At 30.8% G+C, this 10,700-nt stretch overlaps 1 non-coding gene across 1 annotated transcript; it reads left to right on the top strand.

Annotated features, from left to right (window-relative positions):
- Positions 1-10,231: 10,231 nt before the first annotated feature.
- On the top strand, positions 10,232-10,338 carry LOC139856528 (small nucleolar RNA R71). Its single transcript, XR_011762004.1, has one exon. It is a non-coding gene; the product is annotated as a small nucleolar RNA R71 (small nucleolar RNA).
- The last annotated feature ends 362 nt before the right edge of the window (positions 10,339-10,700 follow it).

Genomic DNA, 10,700 nt, shown 5'->3' with positions numbered 1-10,700 from the left:
TGTACAGATCCTATTAAAGGTTCGAAGATGTTCGTTTGGATCTTCCTTCGGCGCACCACTAAATTGGCATTGATTAGTTACCATATGTAAGATTTGTCCTATGATTTCATAATCTGGCGCATTAATGTCTGGTTGAGTAATTGCGTGACCTTGGCCAGTGCGTTTAGCTCTCATTCGGTCTTCCATACTTAGAGGTTCCAGATTTTCCATGATTGAGTTTGTTGAATCTGAATCACTAGAGGATTCTGACTTAATGGTTTCTTCCTCGACAATTTCTGGATGAGTGATTTGTGGTTCAGGAGGAATAATTAGTGGTTCAGGATCTCTGAATTGTCCCTGAATATCCTCCAGATTCTCAATTGTGAGGTCGGGTTCAAAAAATGGATTATCGAAAATTAGAATTGGAGTACTTGGTCGACTAGATGATGATTCTAAAGAAAAATCAACGGCGACAATATTGGCTAGATGTCTTGATCGAGTTACAGGTGGTGAACGTTTTGCTCGGTGCATTCACTGAATATCCTATTAGTTATAAAAGATAAAAATTATATAAGTTATCAAATTAATACACTTTTCTGATTTTGCCCACATTTCTAATAGCCAATAGATGCAGCAGGTAGCCAGGACCTTTTAAATCGGAAGCCTACAACTCGCCACTAACAAATCCAACTATTACTACGAACCAGAAAATTTTGAATCTCTATCAATTTAACCACTTAAAATAATTTTTTGTTTTGAAATTTTAGAGAAGAAATAGAAAATTCTATGTCCTAAAAACTAGAACGTCGAGAAATAAGAAAGAAAAAGAGTGCGTCAAAAAACGTCGAAAAATAAAAGGTCGAAAAATAAAAGGTTGAAAAACAAACAGTCGAAAAATAAACAAAATAAGAAAATAAGCGTCGAAACTTAAAAATCTAAAAACTAAGAATTAAAAGTTAGGTCTAAAGGTATTAAAGCTTTAAGGAATTCTATATCCAAAACGGCAATAACTTAAAAAGGCACTAAAACTTAAAACGACGTCGCAAAATTCTAAAGCACCTAAATCTTAGTCTAAAGAAAAAGCACTTTAGGGATTTTACGGCAAAGCCTAAAAATATAGAAATAAAAATAAACTATGGCTTTTACTGTATCTTAAAACTAGTTACGAGCGATAAAAATACAAATTACGTACTAAATAATAAAAATATACAATTTATAAAAAGAGAAAAAAAATGATAAAATTACTAATTTTTATAAAAATATTATTTTTATATTATTTATTTTATAAAAGTATTATTTTATATAATTAATAATAATAATAACACTTAATATTACAAATAAAATAATAAAACTAAAACTAACATTAAAAACTAATTAAAAATTAAACCCTAATTAGGGTTGATTAATAATAATTATTAATAATACTCCGTAATTAATGTTGTACGAGGTTAAAACCTGGCGTGTCAGATAGAGCCATGCGGTCGCATGGAATTTAAGCTTCCGGTTCATGCGATCGCATGGGCCTGAATTTCGAATCACATATTGGGCTGCTACAGTACCAAGCCCGATTCTTTTTACTATTATTTTTTTTCTGATTTTTAAATTTCTGTTTTTAATTTATATAAAAAAAATATGTAATAAAAACTTATAAAAAGAAATTACTTATTAATCTTAATTTTTAACAAAAGAAAAATAAAAATATAAACTTTTTAATTTAAATACTTAAAAATCTAGAAATATATATATATATATATATATATATATATATATATATATATATATATATATATATATATATATATATATATATATATATATATATATATTAAAAACTTATATATTATTACAAGACTAACTAAAAAAAACTAAATATTTTTTTTATATAGCGTTTCGCTTTCGGCGTTGATGAGTTTCCCCGGCAGCGGCGCCAAAAATACTTGATGTGTGCAGAGGTGTATACGAATAGTTATATTTTTATTACAAAATACTATTAAATACGATACAATTTTACACAAGTTATTTATTTATTTATAGAGTGGATATACCTAAACCTTGCTACAACACTTATAGGCAGTGTACCTAATCGTACAGTAGTGTAGTTTTTAGTAAGTCCGGTTCGTCCACAGGGAACTAGCCAAGTTTAACGCTATATTTTTAAACTATATTTGTATAAATACATATATAAATACGTAATATTATTATTATAAAAGGGGGTTTTTACCGTTTAATGACCGGATTGTCGATTTTATGTGTTAAGTCGCAGTTAAAACCTAATGTAAAATATTAAAAATAAATAAAACTTAATTTAAAGCATAAAGTAAATGACGATAATAAAATTGCGATAAATAAAAGTGCGATAAATAAAATGACAGTAAATAAAAGTTGCGATAATTAAAAAGTACGATAACTAAAAGTGTGATAAATAAAATGACAGTAAATAAAAGTGCGATGAAATATGAAATAAAGAAATTATGCTTATTTAAACTTCCGTAATCATGACGTTTGACGTGTTGATTTTAATTTATTACCATGGGTTAATTGTCCTTTGTCCTGGATTATTCAATATGTCCATACGGTTTTTGTCCATAACAGTCCATCAGTCATAAATATAAAGTGCGAGTGTCCTCGTCAAATTATCCTTATACCCGAAGTCAAATATTCCAACTAATTGGGGACTTAAACTGTAATAAGGTTTTAATACTTTATTATCAATTACACCAAGTGTCCTTGCATGTAATCCACCCCTGTTTTAATGAGTCCATTGACTATTAATCTATTCCCGTGTCCGGTCAAATGAACAATTATTAGTACTTATAAATATCCCGCCCATCGTGTCCGATCGAGTGTATGTGGTTATTTATAATTATGTTCAATTGTAAATCTTTATATTAAATTAACGAACTATCATTCAGTTAAACAAATATAAAGTCCATTAATAGTCTATAGTCCAATTTCTACAAGTGTCGTTCTTTTGTCCAAACCCCAATTATGGTCCAAAGCCCAATTACTCCGTCTTTAATTTTTAGCTCAACATCATGATTACTTCAATTTAAATAAGAATAATAATAACTTAGCTATGAGACATTAATTTAAAAAGGTTGAACATAACTTACAATGATTAATAATAGCGTAGCGTTACACGGACAGAATTTCAACTTACACACTTACAACATTCGCTAACATAACCTTATTATTATTAATCTTAAATTAAAATTAAAATTATAATATATATATATATATATATATATATATATATATATATATATATATATATATATATATATATATATATATATATATATATATATATATATATATATATCGTGAGATAGAGAGTGGATAGAAAAAGGATGTGTTTTTGCTCGATCAGAACCCGACTTTTTATAGGCTAAATTCGAATTACTGTTCACCATGCGATCGCATGGGGATATAGCACAGAAGCCATGCGATCGCATGGCCCCTCTGTCCAACTCACATAACTTTGTTTTCCTGTTGCCGACGATTTTATTAAATATATATAACATATATAATTTTAAGAATTATTTATATATTATATTATATTATGTACATAGTTGACTTGTAATTTTCGCTTCGTTGAGTTGCGCGTTGAAAGTTGGTTCATGTCCCGGTTCTGGATTTTCGAACGTCCTTTCGTACAATTTAATATCTTGTACTTTGCGTTTTGCAGCTCGTACTCTTGTAATTTTTAGACGTTTCTCATCAATAAATTGAACCACATTGATTGTACTTTGTACTTTTTATCTTTTTGGTCGTTTGCGTCTTCAAATCGTCGAATCTGTCTTTTTTCTTCACCTTTTAATATTTAAACGAATATCACTTGTAAATAGAACAATTGCAACCAAAAGCTTGTCTTTCTTGAAGGATAATGCTATGAAATATATGTTCGTTTTTAGCATTATCAAATATTGATGTTATGCGAGGTGTATACGAAATATACTATATTTTTACTACGAAATACGATACAAATACGATACAATTTTACACAAGTTATTTATTTATTTATAGAATGGATATATGTAAACCTTGCTACAACACTTATAGGCAGTGTACCTAATCGTAGAGTAGTGTAGTTTTTAGTAAGTCCGGTTCGATCCACAGGGAGCTGGCTAAGTTTAACGCTATATTTTAAAAACTATATTTGTATAAAATATATATAATTATATATAGTAATATTATTATAAAAGGGGGTTTTTATCGTTTAATGATCGGTTTGTCGATTTTAAATAAAGCGTAAAGATAAATGACGATAATATAAATAACAGAATTTAAATTGCGATAAAGTAAATTGTAGTAATTAAAATGACAGTAAATAAAGGTACGATGAAATATGAAATAAAAGTATTATGCTTATTTAAACTCCGTAATCATGATGTTTGACGTTTTGATTATAATTAATTGTTACCCGAGTTAATTGTCCTTTGTCCTGGTTTATTTGATACCTATCTGGTTTTTGTCCATAATAGTCCATCGGTCATAATTATAAAATGCTCGTCAAATTAACCTTATTCCCGAAGTCAAATATTCTAACTAATTAGGGATTCGAACTGTAACAAGGTTTTAATACTTTGTTAATAATTACACCAGGTTATCGACTGCGCGTAATTCAAGGTTTTAATACTTTGTTAATAATTACACCAATTATCCTTGTATGTAATCCACCCCTGTTTTAATGAGATATGAATATTAATTTACCCACTTGATCAGAATGAATAATCAATTACCCAATCCGAATAATTAATTAAATGATCGTAAAATATGTCGTATAAACGTCACTAAATAGAACATACATAATCTTTTTAATAATTATTAGATTAACTAATTTGAAGATAGGTTCGACATGTTCTAATGAGTTGTCATTCGATTAGACAATACCCCCTTATCTATTAATAGTCAATAGTCCAATGTCCACAAGTGTCGGTCTTTTGTCCAAACCTTAATTATGGTACAAAATCTAATAACCCAATCTTAATTTTTAGTCCAATATAACGATTACTTTGGCTTAAATAAGCATAATAATAACTTAGTTACGAGACATTAATTTAAAAAAGAAGAACATAGCTTACAGTGGTAATTAATCGCGTAGCGTTGCACGGACAGAATTTTGACTTATAACCCGTAAAACATTCTTAAAATAGCCTTATTATTATTAACTTAAAATTAAAATTATATTATATATATATATATATATATATATATATATATATATATATATATATATATATATATATATATATATATATATATATATATATATATATATACGTTACATAGAAAGAAAAAGAAAAAGGTATGTTTTACTCGTCAAAAAATGCTGAATTTATAGGACCTGGCCAGGTTTCTGGCTTCATACGATCGCATGAAAAATGATCTTCCTGGCCATGCGATTGCATGGCCAGCTGGATCAGGCCACGTACTTTTGTTTTCTAGTTTTGCCGACGTTTTATTAATATATAATATAATATATATATATATATATATATATATATATATATATATATATATATATATATATATATATATATATATATATATATATATATATATATATATAATTTTAAGAATTATTTATATATTATATTATAGTTATGTGCATAGTTGACTTGTAATTTTAACTCCGTCGCGTCGCGCGTTGATAGTTGGCTCAATTCCCGGTTCCGGATTTTCGAACGTCCTTTCGTACGCGGAGATATCGTGTACTTTGCATTTCGTGGCTTGCACTCTTGTAATTTTTAGACGTTTCTCATCATTAAATTGAACCACTTGAATTATATCTTGTACATTTGAGCTTTTTGGTCATTTGCGTCTTCAAATCATCGTTTTCTTCTTTTGTCTTAGCACTTATTTATTTAAACGAATATTACATAAAAATAGAACAATTACAACTAAAAGCTTTACATATTGGAAGGATATTGTGTCTAAATATATGTTTATTTGGAGCACAATCAAATATCCCTACACTTGAGCGTTGCTTGTCCTCAAGCAATACATAACTTAAAATAAAATCACACTTCACTCGAATCAATTTTTTTTATTCTCACACTTTATACATCAGTGATTTTGATACGGCGGTATGAACAACGATAGTAACGATGTGGTTTACAGTCCCACATGACTATAAAAATTTAGATCCTTTAAGGAAATTGGATCTTTATGAAAACATTTGATCTTTTGATAATTCATTCTAGATTTTATCCTAGATAAGTTTTCCGGAATAACCCTTCACCGGTGTTTGCAAATTGTTTTTGTGGGTTTGGTGGGTTTCAGATTTGAAAATTTTAGCTCAAAACTTATGGTTTTGTGTCACCCACTTGCTAACCTTGTATTGGGAAAGCAACACGTCCAGTATACTTGCTCCGTATATTACCTTTCGGTAAACTACCGTCCGGTTGTAAAGGAAAACATTGAACAAGCAACTGTTAAGGCAATGTCCCGTGACATGCTTTTGATTATGGTCTATATCGTGTCGGATACAATTACTATCCTTTGTAGGAGCAATAGTAAAGATCACCATATAGTTTTTCGGTCTGGCACAAGGTCCTGTCTTTGACCATGCTATGCAACCACCATTCTTACGGTTGACACCCGATTTGGTTCAGGTGACCTAATGAATTCCAGGTGAATTCCTAGGATTTTACGTTCAATGGTAATGAACGCATTGAAAATGGGTTTTCAGAAAACAAATCGGTTTTAATTTTGATCAAAATATTTTCTCGTTCAAGCTCGAGTTTAGATATCATTGAATTCCATGAGTTTGTAATTCTCAATCTTTAAATTCAATCTCAAGGATTGAGTAATATCAGGCTTAAAAGCTTATTTTTAATCTTTAAGGAGATTATCCTTTCTGGGGGTCTGATTCATTAGTCTTATCAAGCTAATTTGCACGGTGCCCTCTCCATTTTACGAGACAGATCCTCTCATGGTTAGGATAAGTCTGACCACTTGGCGACCCTGTTTGATGCTGAGGTCCGTGGATTTCCTGCTGATTTTAGAGATGACTTTTCTAGATTTTTTTGTCAACCTACAGCTGGTCTGGACGACAACTTCCTGACCTAAATCAAGAAGCGCTTGTCTTTTTCGGAAGACTTTACTTCCTTTTAATGATGGAATTGATTCATCATGCAGATCCATCTTTCTTTCAAATATATATTACAGTAAATTAGGTAAAACAGATTAAAATCGTCCAAAACAAAAGTACCTGCAATAATCTGTACCAAATATATTTGACATGTGTTGGTAAATTCTTCCCACACTTAGCTTTTATTTATTTTTTTCTTTGCCTTTTTATTCTCCTCTATTCCATTTTAAATAAATTCTAACGTTTTGGGTTGTTTCTCCATTTATATTCTCTCCGAGGTAACAATAATTTCGATATTATCACCTAGTTTTATCGTTCATAAATATGTATAAACATGATTTTGAATTCATTTAGTTAAAATTTTTTCAAATTTTCACAAAATTTGGCAATTATACTAAGTGTAAACCCGAGAGAATTTATAACCCTTTCCCACACTTGAGATCATGCAATGCCCTCATTTGCATGAAATCAGACAATAATTATAAATTCATGAGGGTGATTAGTGTAGAAAAGTGATTAAAAATACCGAGTTTACAAACATATTATTTTATATCATATTTGATATTTTGCGTCTTGTTGTCAAAATTAGTAGCTATTGCTGAACTTTAATGTCAGTCTTTGAAAGTGCGCTGTTTTACCATGTTTTGTATATAAGATAAACTACAAACATATATATATATATATATATATATATATATATATATATATATATATATATATATATATATATATATATATATATATATATATATATATATATATATATATTTTATAAAACCTTTATTTATTAAAACAATTAAAATAAATAATTTTTTAAAATTTTGTTTCCTTTTACTTTAGGTAGTTTCGGTATGTTTACCTAGTCCGTCCCTCGATAAAATTTAAAATTTGTCGTTTTTAAAGCGATTGTTTTAAAAGCAAAGATTTTTTTGGGTTTTTTAATTTTTTTTGGTATACTTTAGATCAATAAAATTAAAAATAATGATAACAAAATTTTTCGCCCCGCCCTCGGGTAAAGCAATTTCGGTTCTATGACCTAGTCTTCAACTTACGATGAATTTTAGAAATCATTTTTTAAACTTAATGAAATAAAGTAATTTTTGTTTTTAAATTCACACAAAACTTAAATTTAAAAATGCATATTAATTTCATACAAAACCTACAAAACAAAAATTCAGAATGGGGGGAGAAAACCAATTCTTTAGTGTCTGCTAGCGGAAAAGACCAATCGAATTCCATTCTCGGAACTACACAAGAACAGAACAACTAACCCTAGACATCATTATTTCTTAGAACATTTGAATCTCCCCACACTTAGGTAGCTGTGGTGTCGAAATTGTCGTTAACTTCATTGTCAATTTCTCTTGGACCATAATCAACTTGCATATCTGTGACTTTTGCTTTAAGCCATTGGTCGGATTCCTGTCTAATATCCACAAATTCAACTAGTTTTGCCTTTTCTTTAGGCGATAGATTTGATACTAACCGGTTACATAACTTAAAGTTCCCCTTGGTTCTAGCATCGCGAATCCGTTTAATAAGTTTCTTCATTGAACTGTTAATAATGGGATCATTTAATTTCGTACCAACAACGGAGTTCTTTGTTATCAAGTCATCATTAGGTGTCACTTCATCTTCCCCACACTTAGGCGTTTTATTATTGTTAAGCACTACCGTTGGAGTTGGTAAAACAATATGGTTCTTATCAATCATTTTTGTTAGTTCAACGGTTTTGGTTGGTGGAGATTTAGACTTTTGACTCACAAAGGTGATCGATTTTTCATCGTTACTAAGTGTCATTCTACCCTCTCTTACATCAAATAACGCCCCTGTGGACGCTAAGAATGGTCGACCTAAAATTAGAGGAATGTTTGGGTCCTCTTCTATGTCAATGACAATAAATTCGACTAGAAAGGTTAAATTACCCACTTGAACGGGTAGGTTATCAGCAATTCCAACTGGGTGCCTAATGGTTTGATCAAAGAGTCGAACACTCATTTCTGTTGGACTTAACTCACCTACTCCTAATCTCTTATATACTGAAAGAGACTTAACACTCACACTTGCACCTAAATCTGCTAGTGCATCATACATGACACAATCACTAAGTAGACAAGGAACAATAAATTCACCCAAATCACCCACCCTGGGTGGAGGTTTTGGTGGAACTGTCTTCACCGGGTTTATCTTTACGATTTTTGTTTCTTGTACTTTCTTATTCTTCTTCTTCTTTCTAGAGGTATCACAAACTTTATTACCTATTCCTTGCTCATACTCAACTCCTTTTCTTAGAAACGGGATCTGTGGTCTGTATGGTGCCACCACTGGCTTTACATACTCGGGTGGTGGTGGTGGTGTAACTTCTTCATTGTTACTCACATCTAAAACCTTCCCATCTTCTGATGATGGTTTTTCAGAATTTGTTGACACCATATTAACATTCTCATTTCGAGGATTTACTTCAGTATTACTCGGTAGCTTTCCTTCTTCCCTCTCACTCATCATGCTAGCAAGAGTGCCTACATGTTTTTCTAGATTCAAAATGGAAGCTTGTTGAGTTCTTAATGACTGATCAAACCTCTCATTTGTTTGGGTTTGAGATGTAATAAATTGTTTTTGAGATTCCATTAGCTTTGCCATCATTTCTTCCAGATTTGGCTTTTTCTCTTCAGTTTGTTGGGTCCATTTAGATTATAAAGAATGTTTTGATTTCGATTAAAGTTTGGCCTTGGCGGTTGATAATTATTTTGATAATTATTTCCCGGCCTTTGGTTCATATAGAAAACATTCTCACGTTGTTCCATCGTTTGCTCAATGTGATAATTTTTCGTTAAGTGTGGTCCACCGCATTGCTCACAACTGATTCGTATTGCGTGAATATCTTTAGTCATCTTTTCCATTCGTCTTTCGAAAGCATCTATTTTTGCGGAAACGGAATCAAAGTCATGGCTAGAATCGGCTCTAGCCGCTTTAGATGAACGAAAGATATCTTTTTCTTGATGCCACTCATGTGAGTGGGATACTGTGTTATCAATAATTTTGTAAGCTTCAGTTGTGGTTTTCTTCATAATGGAACCACCAGCTGTTATGTCGATGTCTTTTCGTGTAGCATTGTCGCATCCTTGGTAGAATATTTGTACTATTTGATAAGTATCTAAACCATGTTGAGGACATCCTCTCAACAATTTTATGAATCTTGTCCATGCCTCATATAATGTTTCATTTGGCTTTTGCAGGAACATAACAATTTCTCCTTGAAGTCTCACAGCTTTAGATGCCGGAAAGAATTGTTTAAGAAATTTTTCAACTAAAACATCCCATGTATCAATCGCCCCTTTAGGTAACGATTCGAACCAATCTTTGGCTTCTCCCTTTAAAGTCCAGGGCAATAACATGAGATAGATCTGTTCATCCTCAATTTCTCTGATTTTGAATAGAGTACAAATCCTATTAAAGGTTTGAAGATGTTCGTTTGGATCTTCTTTTGGCGTACCACTATATTGGCATTGATTAGTTACCATGTGTAGGATTTGTCCTTTGATTTCATAATCTGGCGCATTAATGTCTGGCTTAATAATGGCGTGACCTTGTCCCGTGCGTGTAGCTCTCATTCAGTCTTCTATAC

The sequence above is a fragment of the Rutidosis leptorrhynchoides genome, chromosome 6, assembly GCF_046630445.1.
Source record: "Rutidosis leptorrhynchoides isolate AG116_Rl617_1_P2 chromosome 6, CSIRO_AGI_Rlap_v1, whole genome shotgun sequence".
Lineage (NCBI taxonomy): Eukaryota > Viridiplantae > Streptophyta > Magnoliopsida > Asterales > Asteraceae > Rutidosis > Rutidosis leptorrhynchoides.
This window is presented reverse-complemented; position numbering and strand designations above follow the sequence as displayed.